The sequence below is a fragment of the Miniopterus natalensis genome, chromosome 12, assembly GCF_054644295.1.
Source record: "Miniopterus natalensis isolate mMinNat1 chromosome 12, mMinNat1.hap1, whole genome shotgun sequence".
NCBI lineage: Eukaryota > Metazoa > Chordata > Mammalia > Chiroptera > Miniopteridae > Miniopterus > Miniopterus natalensis.
The window spans coordinates 47765357-47782284 of record NC_142092.1 but is presented as its reverse complement, the minus strand read 5'-3'; the positions used below and the strand labels follow the sequence as shown (position 1 = coordinate 47782284).

The window sequence follows — 16928 nt, the reverse complement described above, 5'->3', positions numbered from 1 at the left end:
CATTAGAGTGACTGCAGGTATGGCTGATGCTAACCTCTTCCTTCTCAGTGGAGGTGGGGTCTATTTTTATCTCCTTTCTATCACTCTAGCACAACATCACATAAGGCCTGGCAAACATAAGAGACATAATATAGTCTTAATATTTATCTAGCTCAGGGTACAGATCTTCTGAAGCATCCAAATTCTGCTCAGTTTTAGCCTAGAACTTTCACTATGGGGGTCCTCTAGAAAGTCTTCTCTTCCCAGTTTTACCTCTGATAGGCTAAGGTAAAGTTCTCTCTTGTTCAAGGTCTCCTGGCTCCAAGTACACAGAGGCCATTGTGAGCTTCTCTGGTCTTCTGGCCAGACTAGGCAGAATGGCCTCCTCAAGTTCTAGTCTCCTGTGCTACCAAGTTCAGATCCTGCCAGTCTTGACTTGCTCTAACTCCTCATATCCAATTTCCCCTAATTTACCCATTTCTCTTCCTTCCTTTTTTATTCCTGTCGTTTTCCTTTCATCCACCATGAGTCTAAATCCCCTATTGCCTAAGTTCTTCCTCATTCAGTTGAACTCTTAATGTCATCCATTTTTAAAAACTTAATTAATTTAGATCATAGGATCACAGCTCTTCATGTAAAGTCCAATAAAGAGCTAGGCAAGTTCATACTCAAGGGAATGAACAGGTAATACACAAGATAAAAAATTCAAATGGCTAATAAATACATGTATGAGGGGCACAGTATTAAAATATAACTATATGTGTTAGGTTAAATTACATTAAAATTCAAAAGCAAGTATTTGGCATCTTTCTTCTTCCTTTCTGAGAGGAACGCTCTTTGCCTTTGTGTGTGGATAGGGGTAGTGAGTAGATATGGAGGAAGGCAGAAACTAAAGAGGCTAAACCGAGCTATAAGATTAAGAGATATAGAAGTGGGAATAAATCTTCGTTATCTTGGATTAGGTGATGGTTTCTTAGATATGACACCAAAAATACAAGTGACAAATGAGAAAACAGGTAAAGTTACAATATGAGCCAGCAATTCTACTCCTAGGTATATACCCAAGAGAAATGAAAACATGGAACAAAAGCTTGTATACAAATACTCATAGCAGCATTATGCATAGTAGCCAAAAAAGCAGGAACCATACAAATGTCCATCAACTGATGAATGGATAAACATAATGTGGTATATCCATGTAACAGCATATTATTTAGCAATAAAAAGAATGAAATACTAATACATGCCACAACATGAACGAACCTCAAAATGGTAAGTGAAAGAAGACAGTCATAAAAAGCTTCTTTGTATGATGTCATATGAGTCCACTTACATGAAACGTCCAGAAAAGGCAAATCGACAGAAACAGAATGTAAATTAGTGATTGCCAGGGACTGAGATACTGGGATGGGGAGTGACTGCAGACGAGTATGGAGGTTCTTTTGGGGGTGATGCAAATGTTCTGAAATTAGACAGGGGTGATGGTTACGCAAGTCTGTGAATAAAATCAAAACTACAGAATTTTATGGTATGTCTTATCTCAATTTTATAAAAGGGTGAATTTTATGGCATATAAATGATAACTTAATAAATCTGTTATTTAAAACATTTTTTTAAATGGGAAAAAAGGATTAGTGCTTATGGGAAGAGGGAAGGAGAGGTGAGGAAGGGAACCAGAGTTGAGCGGTGGAGGATACTGAGCATTTGCAGAGACAAAGTGAGAACAAGGAAAAGGAAGAGCAGCCTCCTTAAAGTGTGGGCTTTTGTAGAGAGAGATAAAGTGGATTTTTGGAAAGTTTTGCTTTGAGGTACATGAGATAATTTTCTCTTCATTCCTCCTATCTCTTGTATTCCTTTGTGGAGAAAACTTGGGGCTCAAATACATATGGCACAAAGATAACAGAAAGTTGGAAACACCCTAAAATTCCAATAATAGTCAATTTAAAAATGTACAAAACAGAGTATCATTAAAATACTGTGTTAATATGATTAATGACTTGAGAAAATGTTCACAAAATATTAAGTGAAAATAGCAGATTACAAACAGTACATACAGTCTGACACCATTTTTGTAAATAAATGTCTATATCTGTCTTAGTCAGTTCAGGCTGCTATAGCAAAGTACCTCCGACTGGGTGGCTTATAAAAGGCAACATTTATTTCTCACAGTTCTGGATCAAGATCAAGTCCAAGATCAAGAGCATGGTTGCGTTCTCATGAAAGTCCTCTTTCTGGTACATGGCTGGCATTTTCTTGCTGTGTCCTCACAGGGTGTAAGGGACAAGGGATCTCTCTGGAGCCTGCTTTATAAGGGCACTAATCCCATTCATGAAGGCTGTGCCCCCATGACCTCCCAAAGGCCCCCCTCTTACTCTCAATTACCTTTGGGGGTTAGGATTCAACATATGAATTTTGGGGGACACAAACATTCAGACCATAGTTGCATGCATGAAGAAAACTCAAAAGCACATGCAACAAATGTTAACAATGCTTATCTCTGTTGAGTGATTTTGGATTATTTTAAATTTTATTCTTTTGTTTCATCTGTATTTTCTAATTTGTATATAATAAATATCCATTATGTACATATTTTAAACAGTTTTTTCCTTTAAACACCACAGATACCACGGTTCAGGGGTTAGGGAGGGGGTTTCCCCTTATATACGGTACTAGGTTTCCCTAGAATCCAGGCCATAATCCAAGGTCTGAACTAAAAGTAGCATAGAGAACTTTCTTATACATATAGCAGTAATTTTGAGAGTACCTATGGGCTACAGCCATCACTTGATCTGCAATGAATACTCCCCCCCCTTTAACCACCGTTTTCAAGACGCATTCACAAGTATACACACATAAGAATTTATGATTCTGACACATTAAACTATTACTGGGTCATACATGCATTCAAATGAAAAAACATAGTGACATACAGAGTCTAGAGAGAAAGCTGATCCTCTCAACCAAGGTAAGGAACAAATGGATATGGAAGGTGATGAACAACCTTTGGCTGGAGGGAGCTGACACCCTAAAATTCCAATAATAGTCAATTTAAAAATGTACAAAACAGAGTATCATTAAAATGCTGCGTCAATATGATTAATGACTTGAGAAAATGTTCACAAAATATTAAGTGAAAATAGCAGTTGTATTATAATGTCATGTGACAGTTGTATTATAATGTCATGTTTACATATCTGTCCCCCACACTAGAGTATAGTTCCTTGAGGTCAAAAACTATGCTATAGTCAACTCTCTGTCCCTAGAACCTACACGTGGTGCTTGGAACGCAGTAGGTGCTTGGTTATTTGTTGACTCCTATTTTTACCCAGTTAAAAATTGACTTGTCTTTTTTTAAAATTGAGTTTAGGAATTTTTAAAAATTAATTTTGGATTTAAGTCTTCTGTCAGATACATGTCTTTTTTTTTGTATCTTCACCCGAGGATATTTTTTCCATTGCTTTTTCAGAGAGAGTGGAAGGCAGAGAGAGAGAGAACATCGATTTGAGAGAGACACATTGACTGGTTGCCTCCTGCACGTGCCTAGACTGGGGCCGGGGCTTGAACCTGCAACCCAGGTACATGCCCTTGGCCGGAATCGAACCTGGGACCCTTCAGCCTGCAGACCGTTGCTCTAACCACTGAACCAAGCTGGCTAGGGCAGATGTATGTCTTAAGAGTATTTTCTCTCACCCTGTGGATTTGCCTATTTATTTTTCTTAATGGTTGTTTTTTTTAAAACTAATAGAAGTTTTTAATTTTATGAAGTTCCATTTATCTTTTTTTTCTTTTAAGGTTAAAGCTTTCTATGTCCTATCTAAGAAATCTTCGCCAATCCCAAGACCATAACAAAATTTCCTGATTTCCCCCCTAAAAGCTGTCCAGTTTTAACTTTTCATTTAGGTTGTATTAAATCCTATTCTAAGTATAAAGGTCTTTCACTAGTTGATTTCATTGTATTTTATATTTTTGTATCTCCAGGGGTCTTATTCCTTCCTGATCTCCAAACAACCAAGGGAAATACCTGCCAATCATTCCTCCACGGACAACTCTAGTTCAGCTAACTAAGGTGAAGTCCTGTAGGCATCTCATGAGATGTTGTACTCATGCCCTGCCCCCTGCTCAAACTTTCACAGGCACATTTTTATGTATGTCATCTCACTGATCCTCACAAGTCACCAAAGTGGACAGAACCACTTTCATTTTAAAAAAGAAGGAAATCTACACTCAGAAAAAAAGATGACTTGCCTAGGATCACTCAGTGAATAAATGACAGAATTAAGATGGAACTCAGGAATCCTAACTTTTGACCTTTTTTCTTGATCAGTTAAGAATGTAATGAGAATATATTGTGCAGGTGACTTGATTTCAAACACCACAGAGCACATTTATCGAGAGCACATCTCTTTGACTTCTTTCCTGGGAGTGACTTGTTTGTTCCATAACAAGACAAGTTTAATACTGTGGCCCATGAGCTCTAATAAAGGCGAAGAGAAAACAAGAAGGTGGAAGAGCTCTTTTCAGACTCTTACATAATTTGCATTTACCCACTACTCTGATCCTACTGAACCTTTCCTGTTACTGCCCCATGCTCTAATAACACTCTCCAAGCCCACCTCTTGCCCTTGTTCCCATGTCCTCTTGCCCTCACGTCCCTGCCCCAGTCACAGTCCCCCAAACCCTTCCCCCTGCTCTGTAGTTCACATTCTTCAGTGCTTCCTGGGAACTAACACCTTCCTACAACTTCCCAGTATATTCCTTAGCCATATATTTGCATGACGAAGTGGAACTACTGATTCCTATTAGCATATATGTCTTTGACTCCTCCACCAAGGTGGTCAAAGGAAATGGGAATTTAAGGACTTCTTTCTATCTGCTCAGCAATAGGGTAACTCTGGGCAGGAAAATGTTCCTAAACTTCAAAGACAGGTTTCCCCTGTCTTTGGTCACTAGCGTTTTTCTCCTTCCAGGCAATAGAGCCCCTTGCCTCTTTTCTCGGCCCCCTGAAGGAGGGTGGGGAGACAGTGGCACTCAACTGCTCTCCAGCAACCTGACCTTGACCTGGGGTCCCAGAAGGAGCCTCAGTATGACCCATAACCTTTTTCCTGCCAGAGTCCTCTCCTGGGTGGCACTAGAGGGAAGAGAGCAGGAGGGTGAATTCAGGAATACCAGCTTATGCTTAGGGCTCTTCCTGTTAGAAATTTAAGTCTGTATAAGAAGACTGATTATAACAGGTCAGGCGCCCTAGGCATTACAGTGACTGCCACCCCTCGTGCCCCCTACACTGTGGAGCCTCTTGGTCAACATTGTTTCTTACTCCACCCTTACCTGCAGTGTGGTGGCTCCCACAATGCCAGAAGACACGGTATGTGCGTGTATGTGCATGTATGTATATGTGGAGGGGAAGGACGGGCAGCATGCTCCCAGCCCTTCCTCTTGAAAGCCCCCAGATCCCTGCTTGTTCTCCATCATAAATTTACAGTGGCTTTGATGGTGTCTCCTCCCATTAAGCCTTTGTTTCTAGATCAGACCCCCGCCACCCTGACCCACACTACAGCAGCTTCATTAGAAATGCCCAGAAAGGAAGGAGGGGCTCTTCCACTTCTTGGTGTGGGGGGGAAAGCATTAGCCCAAGCTTCTGCTTTTATCCATCCCTGCACCAGAGCCAAAATATATGCATGGATGAGCTTGTCTAACGTTTGCTCTCACGCTCGCGCTCTCTTTTTAGGAAAGGCAAAGCTAACCCTCAGAAGCTAGGGCCCAAATGGTGCTGAGCGGTTACCCTAGCGTCCGTGCCGGCCCCTCCCCCAGCTCGGCCGAGCCATACCTCTGGAAGGAGCCTGGCGCTGAACCCCGGAGCTCTGTTCCTTTCGCTCTCCGACCAAGCTCCACCGTGACAGCTCCAGCTGAGGCACTGTTCCACGGGGCCACACACGGGGGACTAGGCCGATTTCCTAAGATCTGATTTCTGCTAATACAATGGCATCGTTGCTAATGCACGGAGGCTGCGCAATCCCAGCCCCAATATCCCTGCTGCCGCCGCTGCAGCCGCCGCTGCTGCGGTGACGTTGCTGCTGGGGGGGGGGGGGGGGGGAGCGGGCTCGGCCGCCGCACCGCGCTCAGCCTCCCCCCGGCGGTCCCCAGGGCCTTCAGCCTAGGGGAGCGGGAGGGTAGAGAAAGGAGACGGCCTCCGAGGGCAGTCAGTGCTGGAAGATGAGAACTTTCAAGCAAAGGAAATTAGGGAGAGCACTGGACCCAGCACCTCTCTTGTCCTTAAGAGTCTCAGGAAATAGTCTGGGCAGAGGCTTAGAGTTTCCTTCCTTCCTTAGGCCCCTCCTTTTAGATCATAGCCAGAAACCTCTCCCTCCTCTTTTGCCCACTCTGAATGACTTCTTGTTTTCCAGCTTTTTCCTTTCACTGGGATTCCAGACTAGCCTCGGGGTGGAGCCGCCGGCCTGGGACGGGGTTCCTGCAGCCCTGAGGGGAGGCTGCAAGGACCAGCAGTGACACCAAGTTGGGTCTTTATGGGTGCCTGGCTAGACTTAGCACTAGGCTTTCAGGGCGTGCCTCTTCAGAGAGATGGGGTCTGTCTCAGCAAAGAGACTGGGCCATAGGCAGGCTTCTATACACAGGGTGGTAGTGAGCCTTAGGACCAAGTTGGCTGCAGGCCCCTTTCCTAACACAAGGTCCAATTCAGTTCCCTGGATCTTCAGAGGGTTTGCTACTGTTAATGGAGTAGAACCTTCCCCTGTCACTTATATCAGTTTTTGGTCAGAGCTGAGTAGAGTCCAGCTGGGTCTGTGGGAAGGCAGAATCCATTTGGGCAGGCAGAGGGAGTGGGAGGCCTATTTTCTAGAGAAAGGAAGGCTAAGGAAAGGAAGTGGTCTCCTCTAGGTCAGAAAAAAAATATTTTCTGCCTATAGACCTACGGAACCCTCTACCCCTTCCCTCCTTCACCCTCCTCAAGTTCTGGGCCAGTTTTGTGGGAATCAGTAAACAGCAGAGAAGCCACAGCCAGATCCATTTGTACAGTAAGTAGCAGCATGTCTCTGTCTACTTCATGCCACTGCCCCCTGCTGCCACCCTTAAACATAGAGATGGCCTCAAGCTGGGCTTGGCCCCTAAGTACTAGCCCTGCATAGGGCTCCTTCCAGTGTTGACTATCTGGACTCCATGGCCAAGCTGTTGGATTTCAGGTGCCTAGAAAGAAGGCTTGGGTCCTCTGGCCAGGAACAGAGCAGCTACCACACAGGATACAGAAGAGAGAGAGCGTCTTTCCCCTTCTTCTTCTTCTATTCCCTATGAGACTCATGTGCCCACTGATGATATGCTGAGCTGAGCTGAATTGTACAGAGAACAGAAGTGGCTAAAATGCCCAAACCCATCTCCAACCTAGATTTGTTTGAAGAGCCATGGACCCTTGATCCTACAACGCAGGAAACGAGGAAGGGGAGAAGAGAGGGAGGCTGCTGTTCATAAAACCATTTGTGATCCTTGCAGGGAAAGTAAAGGAGTAGAAATGGTGTCACGGTGCTTCCCTCTCCCCAACTGATACAGACCTCAAAGGGTTTTGAAGAAGCAGCTGTAGATTAGGGCAAAGTCAATTTCCATGACCAAGTTCATGGAGTTCTAGCTTCTTATTAGAAGAGCTCTGGGCCCAGGGTCTTTGTCCCTGAAATGTGTGTGAGGCTAAGCCATGCACCACACTGGAGAGCCACTGCTTATGAATGTTTCCAGTGGCCTATAGAGGAGGCGGTAGCTCTCGTACTTGCAGCTCTTGGCTTACTTCACCATGTCACAGACCACAGTCACCTACTGTCCACCTGCTATTGATCTATAGGGCTTCTGATGAAAGATCAAATTATTTTCTGGCTAGAAACAAAATACAAATACTGTCATGTTATAAACCTCAACTGCCTCTTAACTAGTCTTCTCACCTGCAATTTACCTTCTAGTACTGCCAGAGTCATCTCTCTAAAGCACTTTCTTTCTTCAATATGTCGTTCCTCCTGCCCTTTTAATGGTTTCTCATTACTCAGAGAATCAAGTTCAAACTCCTCACTTTGGCTTTCAAAGTCCTCAGTCTTGGTTCTCTACTTTTCTACCCAACCTTATTTCCCATACCCCATCATGTAGTCCTTCAAACCTGTTTCCTAAGCTCATTTCCACTTTGTTCAGACTCTCCTGCCTATTATACTTAGCTGTAGTCAGAATTACCCAATATCTACAAGACCCAGATCAACTCCTCCATCAAATCTTCACTGATCACCCCAGAGCCAGAAATGATCTCTCTGTCTTCTGAACCCATGGCTGCAGATTGTTATTTTACAGACAAGAAAAAAATCCCACAAAAACCAGGGGATCATTATAGGATTCTAACATCAGTCTGTGATAGGTTTAAGGACTAAGTAAGTCATTTCTCACTTGACACGGTCATTTTCTTTTATTTTTGCATTCTTCCTTAATGCCTCTTCTAGACTGCACACTCTAAGTTATATTCACCTTTGTATCTCCAATATTCAGTGCATAGGACAGCATAATTTTTATTTTGCGTTTCCCATAAAACCTAGCACAGTGCTTGCCATACAGGAGGTGGTTAGTCTTATTCAGTGAGAGTAGTCCAAAAAGAGACATTCCTTGAGTGTAAATGAGTGTGTGGTGGGTAGATCTGACTCAAAAGGCTTGGAAGCAAAGACCCCTGCTGTTCTTGTAAAAAGACAAAAAAGGTCTATTAAAAAAAAAGTATCATTAAATATTGGAGGATCACTTCATAAATTATATAAATGTTGAAGCACTATGCTGTACACTTGAAACGAAAATAAAATCATATTGAGAGTCAAAACAATCAAAAAGAAAGCTTAGGGAAAAAAAGAGTAACTCTTCATGACCTTGAGTTAGGCAACACATTCTTAGGCAATAAACCATAGTAAGGTGAACTTCAAAATAATTTAAAACTGCCCGGCCCGGCGTGGCTCAGCCGTTGAGCCTTGATCTAGGATCCAGGCGATTCAGAGTTCAGTTCCTGGTCAGGGCACATGCCTGGTTGTGGGCTTGATCAATGATTCTCTCATCATTGATGTTTCTATCTCTCTCTCTCCCTCTCCTTTCCTCTCTCTGAAATCAATAAAGATATATTTTAAAAAGAAAATAAAAAATAAATAAATAAAAAGCTTTCAGTCTTAAGCAAGAATAAAACAGTGCCTCGTTCATTAAAAAAAACACACAACAATTGAAAACTTTTGTGTGTCAAAGGACATAATCAAGATAGTGAAAACACGACCCACAAAATGGGAGAAAATATTTGCAAATCACATATCTGATAAAGGACTTCTATCCATAATATATTATAAATTCTTATAATTCAACAATAAAAAGACATATAACCCAATTAAAATATGGGCAAAGGATCTGAATACGCATTTCTCCAAAGAAAACATACAAATGGTCAATAGCACATTAAAAGGATTTCAACATCATTAGTTATTAAGGAAGTGCAAACCAAAACTAAAATGAGATACCACTTTACCCTACTAGACTGACTAAAATAAAAAAGACCGACAATAACAAGTGTTGATGATGAGGCAGAAAAATTGGACCCCTCATACACTGCTGGGAGAATTTTAAAATGGCGCAATCACTTTGTCTTTTATCTTAGCCATCACTGGCATGTCAACCCAGGAACCTCAGACAACTCCCCCTTCTTTTGTTTTCAACACCAAAATTCTTTTAAAAATGGACTATGTTAACTTCTTTTTCCTTAACCACTCCTTAAGCACCAGAAGTCTGTCTTCCTGTAATACTTAAACTGTCTAAAGCAGCTATAATTTTTGAACTTATACTATTTGAATTGTCTGACACTTAGCCATCCTCTCCTATTGAAACCTTTCCCTCCCTTTGGCTTCTACACTACCAGTCCTCCTCATTCTACTTCTTAGATCATTCTTTCTTCATTGTTTAATAAAACAATACCTGGCCCATATTTAAATGTAGATTTTCAAGAAGGCTCAGAACTGAGTCTTCAACCTGAGAAAGGTTTAGCCCTTTCCATTATGCTGTTGATTTACAAATCTTACATTCTTCCTGAACTTTCAGAATCAAATCTCCAATAGTCTATTAGATACTTCTTACTATTAACTCAAAATCAACACACCTTAAAGCCAAATTGATTTTTCTACTTGAAATTAGCTTTCTTTGAACTACTAGTAACACAAGCTTAAAAATGTTGAGTCATCTGGACTCTCTCTTCACATTCAAACAATCACCAAGTCATGCTGAGTCTTCCTTCCAAACGTTTTAGGCATTGATCTAATAATTTATTGTGCTTTTACTATATTCTAGCTATTAGGCTAAGCACTTTTTTACATTATCTCATTTAATCCATACAGCCACTCTCTAAGCTAAGTACTATTATCTCTATTTTATGGGTGAGAACTTTGAGGCTCAAGGATATTAAATAATCTTCCTAAGGTAACTCAGTCAGTAAATGTTTCATCTAGGATTCAGATACAGATCTATCTGATTCCAAAGTCAGTGTTCTTAGACCTTATTATATTACCTTTCAAGTTCCTACCCCTAATTCCTATCATCCTAATCCTCACCTGTATTACTTCTCCTCTGAATTGTTATATAGTCTTCTAACTAATTTTCTTGCTTTCATTCTGGCCCTTTCAGCTATCCTATATACTGATATAAGGTTACTCTCTCCAAAGGACTGCCTTCAATATGTCACCCGACTACTAAAAGCTTCCAGTGGCTCCCAACTGCCTACAGGATAATCCAAATTCCTTAATGTGGTGTTCAAAGTTCCTTCCTACTTATTCGACCATGTTCCATCGCATGCCAAGTTTATTCCGAATTCTGTTATCGTGGAAGTCTTTCTTCCGAACTTCTTCAATACCAATTGTCTGTATAACTCATTTGGTTCCAAGCCTTGGGCATTTTGTGGTGTGTTTTTTTTTTTGGTCTCTTGATGACAGCTATTTTTGGAGTGTGGGGCTGTGTCTTATATTTTGATAAGTAATTCTGAGCACAGAGCCTTGACACTTAGTAGGGCATCAGCCATGTTTGTTTGATGAAGCTACTGGATGGCAAGCCCAAGTCAGCTTTCAAAAGGTTAGCTTAGCCTGAGAATAGCATATTTGATGAGAACAAGAGGAAGGAAGACACAAACCAAAAAGCTGAGTCTTAGTAAATAAATCTTCAATGCTGAGATCCTAACCCTCGTTTTTCTCCATTTTCATACTGAGGATGGAAAGATGACTCAGTGGCTGCATTTTCAGTCAGTACTTCCCTACCATTTACTCCCACAGTCATGACCATAGAGCAAAAGTTGCAAAGTGACAGCCTGACAGTCATGTTTTTTGTGTCAGCAGGTTTTATGTAGTTTGCATAATAAAATGTCACCATAAAACTTTTGAATATTAAAAAAAAATCTGAATTTCCAGGTTATCTTACTTGAAAAATCAGAAGAAGTGAACATACCAGGCCCCCATTCCTAGATGGCAACAACCAGCTGGACTTGAAAAGTGGCTGCCCTCATAAGATGGGCATGTGCCCTTCGGTCTGACATGTTCCCACCATTTTTTTAAAATTGATTTGAGAGAGAGAGAAATACTGTTTTTTTTATCCCACTGAGTGATGCAGTCATTGACTCATTCTTGTATGTGTTCTGACTGGGGATTGAACCCACAACCTTGGTGTATCAGGACACTGCTCTAACCAAATGCCCTGCCTGCTAGGGCACCTGCCACTTTTTACAGTCTTTTTTTACCTGGCCAGCTTCACTGGTTCACTTTACTCATTTGCGTTATTTGCCCCAACTCTGTAAAGCATTTGAGTTTACAATCCTTGCCCAGAATAACAGCTATGCTTTTCTATACCACCCTCATCCCAATTTACCTTACATTACCATAATAATGTTCAGTGTACTGTTACTTGGAACAGCAAAAAACTGAAAATATTCTAAATATCCAATAGAAAAATGGATAAACAGTGGTCTAGCAACACAATGGAATATAATGGAACAAAAGAAATCATGTTCATAATGTTTACTGGTATAGAAAAAGGCTTGAAAGAGAATTTAAAAGTAGATATCAAATTATATAGACCTTTGCTACTTGCATTACAGTGAACAAGATGTTAAGGGACTCCCTTGTGCAAAAAACTAAACCTGTATAACATATATTTTAAAAGCATTTCAGGTCTCAGAGAAAATAGGAGAAATTTCCAAGTCTGCTCCCCCACCCCCCAAAAGGGGAAAAAGTCATGAGCAGGGGGTAAGTAAGCAACGGGGAGGACCAGAGTTGCCTATGGGCCAATTTCCCAAGCATTCTAATATGTGTGGTCAGAATGACATGCCTTAGACCACTAAAAGGGCGTGGTAGCTAAACCTGAGTTTCCCACATTAAGCTGAGACCCTTAAAATAAGCTCAAGTGAGCCAAGGTTGGTGTTTCCCTACAACTTCTGGTAGAAGCAGAAACAAATCTTCTCTGGAGGAAAATATCCCCAACTTAAGCTGACAGAATTCTCAAAATTAAACAGCAAGCAAAAATTAGTTTATACCAAAGATCACAAATATAGGTGTAAACAGGATACTATGAGCAAGTGACAGAGCAAACAACAAATAATACATTTAAAATTGCAAGAATTTCAGATATTAAGAATGTCCGATACAGAATACATATCAGCTATGTACGAAATGTTTTGAATAAAGGATAAAAATCTCAAAGATAAGCAAGTAACATGAGACTATTAGAGAGACCCAGGGGTGGTGAAAATAAAACATATATGAATATAATCATTGGTTACTGAGCATTGCCATGCCTGGACCAGCCTATTTTATCGGGAGTCACTAGGTGAAAAAAAGGATGTGGAGACTAAGGGGAGATACATTATACCTCTTGCTATGGACCTAACAGTAGCCTACTCAAGACAGTGAGTGAAAGTGCTCTACAAACTATAAATGCTTTACAGAAATGCTAGCATCCATTGATAATGCTTCACTGAATCAGTTATTTGCTCTGATGGTTGAAAGACAATTATTTTCTATTATTCCTTCTACATTTATTAGTTGGCATTCTAATATAAGAAAGATTTCCCTTTTCCTTCTTTCCTTCCAGTATTTATTTGGTATCAGTATAGACTCTTGGATTCCTCTTTTTTTTTTTTTTAATTCAATGGATCATAATCCATTGCTGGTATTCTTGATTTTGATGCTCAGATTGTTCCAGATTTGGCACTATTTGCCTTTTTTTAATTATTATTGTGAAGACCTCTTCAAAATTAACTATTTTTATTTTGTTTATTATTTATTTATTTATTATTTGTTTGTTTATTTTAATCCTCACCCGATAATATTTTCCCATTGCTTGTCAGAGAGAGTGGAAAGGAGGGAGGGGGAGAGAGAGAGGAGAGAGAGAGAGAGAAACATCAATATGAGAGAGACACAGCGATTGGTTGCCTCCCCCGACACGCCCCTGTGATTAAACCTGCAACCCAGGAGCGTGCCCTTGACCGGGAATCGAACCTGCGACCCTTCAGTGTGCCGTCCGACACTGTGACCACTTAGGCACACTGGCCAGGGTGTATTTTGGAATAATTTTTAGAAAAGTTGCAGAGATAGTTCAGCATTCTTGTATGTCCTTCAACCAGTTTCCCTAATGTTACCCTCTTACATAGTCATCATACATTTGCGAAAACAAAGAAATTAACATCAAGTACATTACTATTAAATAAACTTGCAGACTATTTGGATTTTGCGTTTTCCCACTAATGTCCTTTTTCTATCAATTTGGCTTTTTAAAAAACCTAAATGTATATATAGCCTTTATAAAACACAAGTTAATTAAAAAACAAAATAAAGCCAAAGTGAGAAGAAGAAAAAAAGATACGTAGATGTATACTGTAGGCACAGATAAACAGCTTGGATGGTATTATAAGTGTAGCTTAGCAAAGAAACAGATCTGCATTTCCCACAGTCAAGACACTGAGTAGTTCTGAAAACCACCCAGGCTAATTTTTAGTGAAAGCAAGCAGTACTAAAAAATACATAATACTACGTGATTTTAGTAGACCTCTGTCCCTAGTCTTTCCCAATAATCGCTCTGCTTACCTTTCACGTCAGGACATTCTTCTTTGGCAATCAACAGGAAGTGCTTTTGCGTGTGCTGACCTAGCAGGTATTCTCTACACCAGCAACAGCCTACGTTAGGTAACTCCTTTTAATCATGTTTTCACCTCAGACTGCATGATTGAGTCCAACAGGAAAAGTCAGAAGTGCTCAAATCATAACAAACCAAAAGAAACTCTGATACACTACATACTCTTCTCTGATCTAGAAGCTTCCCAAGGCCATTCATTAACATCTTCTCAGGAGTCATCCAAGCAAGCAAGCAAGCAAGCACCCACAGCACCCACCGTACTCCTGCTGTGTATAAAGCACCACGCTGGATGTTCAGGGGCAAAAGCCCAACTTGAGGGGCTCAAAATTTTGTTAAAACCTTTGCTAAAATCCCTCTGAAGAGGACTAGGGTAATACGGAAGACGTTTCAGGATGTGAGGTAAGGGGTAGTGCAGTGGTTTTAAACTTTTTCACCCCAGTACAAAAAATAGAACTACTCTGGTTGAAGTAGAGGCCTAAAGGCCCATACACTTCAACTCTCTCTCCACTGTGGGGGCCCCAAAGGCACCTCCAGGGGGCCCTAGGGCTTAGAGGAAGAAATTCCGAAAACCTCTGGACAAAGGCAAGACTGAACATGGTTTGTTGGGGTTGGAGAAATGGGGCTGAAACAAAATGATTAACTGATAGAAAGCCCCTTCCCTCCCCTTCCCTCCCCTCCCCTCCCCTCCCCTCCCCTCCCCTCCCCTCCCCTCCCCTCCCCTCCCCTCCCCTCCCCTCCATAACTCTCAAATCAAGTATGTTTAGGAAATGATGTCAATTAATTGCACTAATAACAAACTTACTTTTGAGTACAGAAATGATATTTCTGCATGAATTTGGGAAATCAATTGGTATAACTACCTACCAAAGTTCTATGTGTTTATAGGCTATAAGATTTGATGGAGACTGAATTTCCTCCAAGACAAGTACTTTTCTTTGAAATGTGTTGAAAGATGCTGAAAGAATTTGGAGATTTAAGAATTCCTGGTAATAGTGACTCCTGGGGTTGTCTGGGCTGAGCTGCAAGGAGTGAATAAACAGGCTGTTAGATGCCTAAGAGCACCTGGCTATGGCATCGGGAGTCTGGTTCCACAAATGGAATAGCAGCCAGCCTCGGGGCTCATCTGTCTTTCCTCTGGGTTGTGTATAGCTGTTCCTAGCTGAGGAGGCCACTGTTTTGAACTGGTGTTATGTTATTTTGGGCTGCAAGTGAGGCCAGCCAGCACCCTGGGAGTGTGTTGAAAGAGACCTAGCCTGAAGGGCTGTCCCAGACACACCCAGCTGCTTCCTTCTCTGTCCTCTCTGATACAGAGTTCTCTTTCGAAGCACAGAGCTTGCCCTGCTGTTGGCTTCTCAACAATGTTACAGAAAGGTTCAGCTAAAAGTCAGCTTCTAAAAGTCAATACAAACATTCTAGAAGAATCCTGGCTTTAAAGTAGAATTCTTTCCTAAAGCCACCTGGTGTGGGCATATCTTCTTTTCGCCAAGTTAGCTGCTCCTGTATGAACTGGAAACACGGCAGGCACCTTTACTGTAATCAAAATCATTGACAGAGAATATTCAGGGGAGGAGCCCCCAACAGGTTTCCAAGCCTTTACCTCTCAGGCTCAGCTGTACCTGAAGCTCCAAGGGCCCCAATTCAATGGTGGAGGCTGCAGCACTGGGAATTATACCCAGGAAAAGAATAAACTAGAAGCCACTGACCCTCACTGAGTTGTAAAGAGGTTTGCTTTCCTTTCCTTTATTCCATAAGAATCTGATAATAAACTCAACTTTGTCCCAGGGTCTCTCTCTGCTCAAAAGGGGATTGCACCTAGAAAAAAAATTCTCTTCCACTGACCCAGCCAGCAACTGTATGCCTTTCTCCATCAGGTCAACCGTTGGACTGCCTCCTTAGCTCAACTCATAGTACGCGTTTGAAGGCAGAATCAGATGACGTCCTAGGGTCCCTTTAAACTCTAATTATAAACCAAGTCAGGTTAAAACCTGTGGCCCAAGGGAAGGTTCTTATGCAGGGTGCTAATAAATGTCGTCCCTCTCACTCTCCTGCTTTTCAACATAAATATATACACACACGCACAAGCATGCACACACGCACACCTGTATCCCCAGGTGCGTGACTTGTTACAGTCATAAGTCTCTAGAGATTGAGAATTTGCTGTAAATCCTATCTCTTTGGAGGATGTAGGTTAGGGAGAGAGGAAGACTACAGAGAATTAGGAAAGATTTAGTTCCTACCTGGACAGACTGAGTTCTTCGGATGAGGGGATGGAGGAAGCAGCGGTGAATGAGGCCCACAGGATAAGAGACGGAGGGATAAAGCCTCCTACTGCTAGGTGTCCTGAGCAGCAAGGGAGCCGGAAAGCCAAGGCGAGACAATTACCAGGAGTGGGTGCTGAAAGGCCTACCACGAGCTGCTGTGCATGGATGTAGCTCTCAAGTGTGTATTTGCAGGAGTTAATTAGCTGGGACAAAAGTGGCCCTTAGGCTTCTCCTTGATGTTCAGTGTGGCCAACCCCCTGCTTTTCCTTTGGTTGCTCCTTTTGGCTCCAGGGCTCTAGGAAGCCTGATCAGTGTTGTTTGCTTCCCCTCCCCCCAGGCTCTGGACTGAGTCGTGCTAGTTGGTAAGCTGCTATCCAATCAGTCCATCAAAAGCTGTAAATAAAAGGCCACATATGCACGGTGAAGTAGGGTATGAGAAAAATCTAGATTGAATTACATAAGCCAGTTGTGGAGACAGGATGGGGGAGGTACAGAAAGAAAAGAGAGAAACCTAGCTGCCCTTCAAGGAAA

General features: G+C 41.7%; 1 protein-coding gene across 4 annotated transcripts in view; it reads right to left on the bottom strand.

Annotated features, from left to right (window-relative positions):
• The window catches only part of RUSC2 (RUN and SH3 domain containing 2), a 51374-nt gene that overhangs the window by 14510 nt on the left and 19936 nt on the right, over positions 1-16928 (bottom strand). For 2 of the 4 annotated variants that reach the window (XM_016222956.2, XM_016222958.2), the window contains exon 1: positions 5804-6007. The exons of 1 other annotated variant lie outside the window; for it this stretch is intronic. The gene's annotated coding sequence lies outside the window, so the exon portion shown is untranslated. Of the gene's footprint in view, positions 1-5803; positions 6008-16373; positions 16529-16928 lie in introns of those variants that run through there. One more of the 4 variants, XM_016222955.2, reaches the window with a different exon arrangement.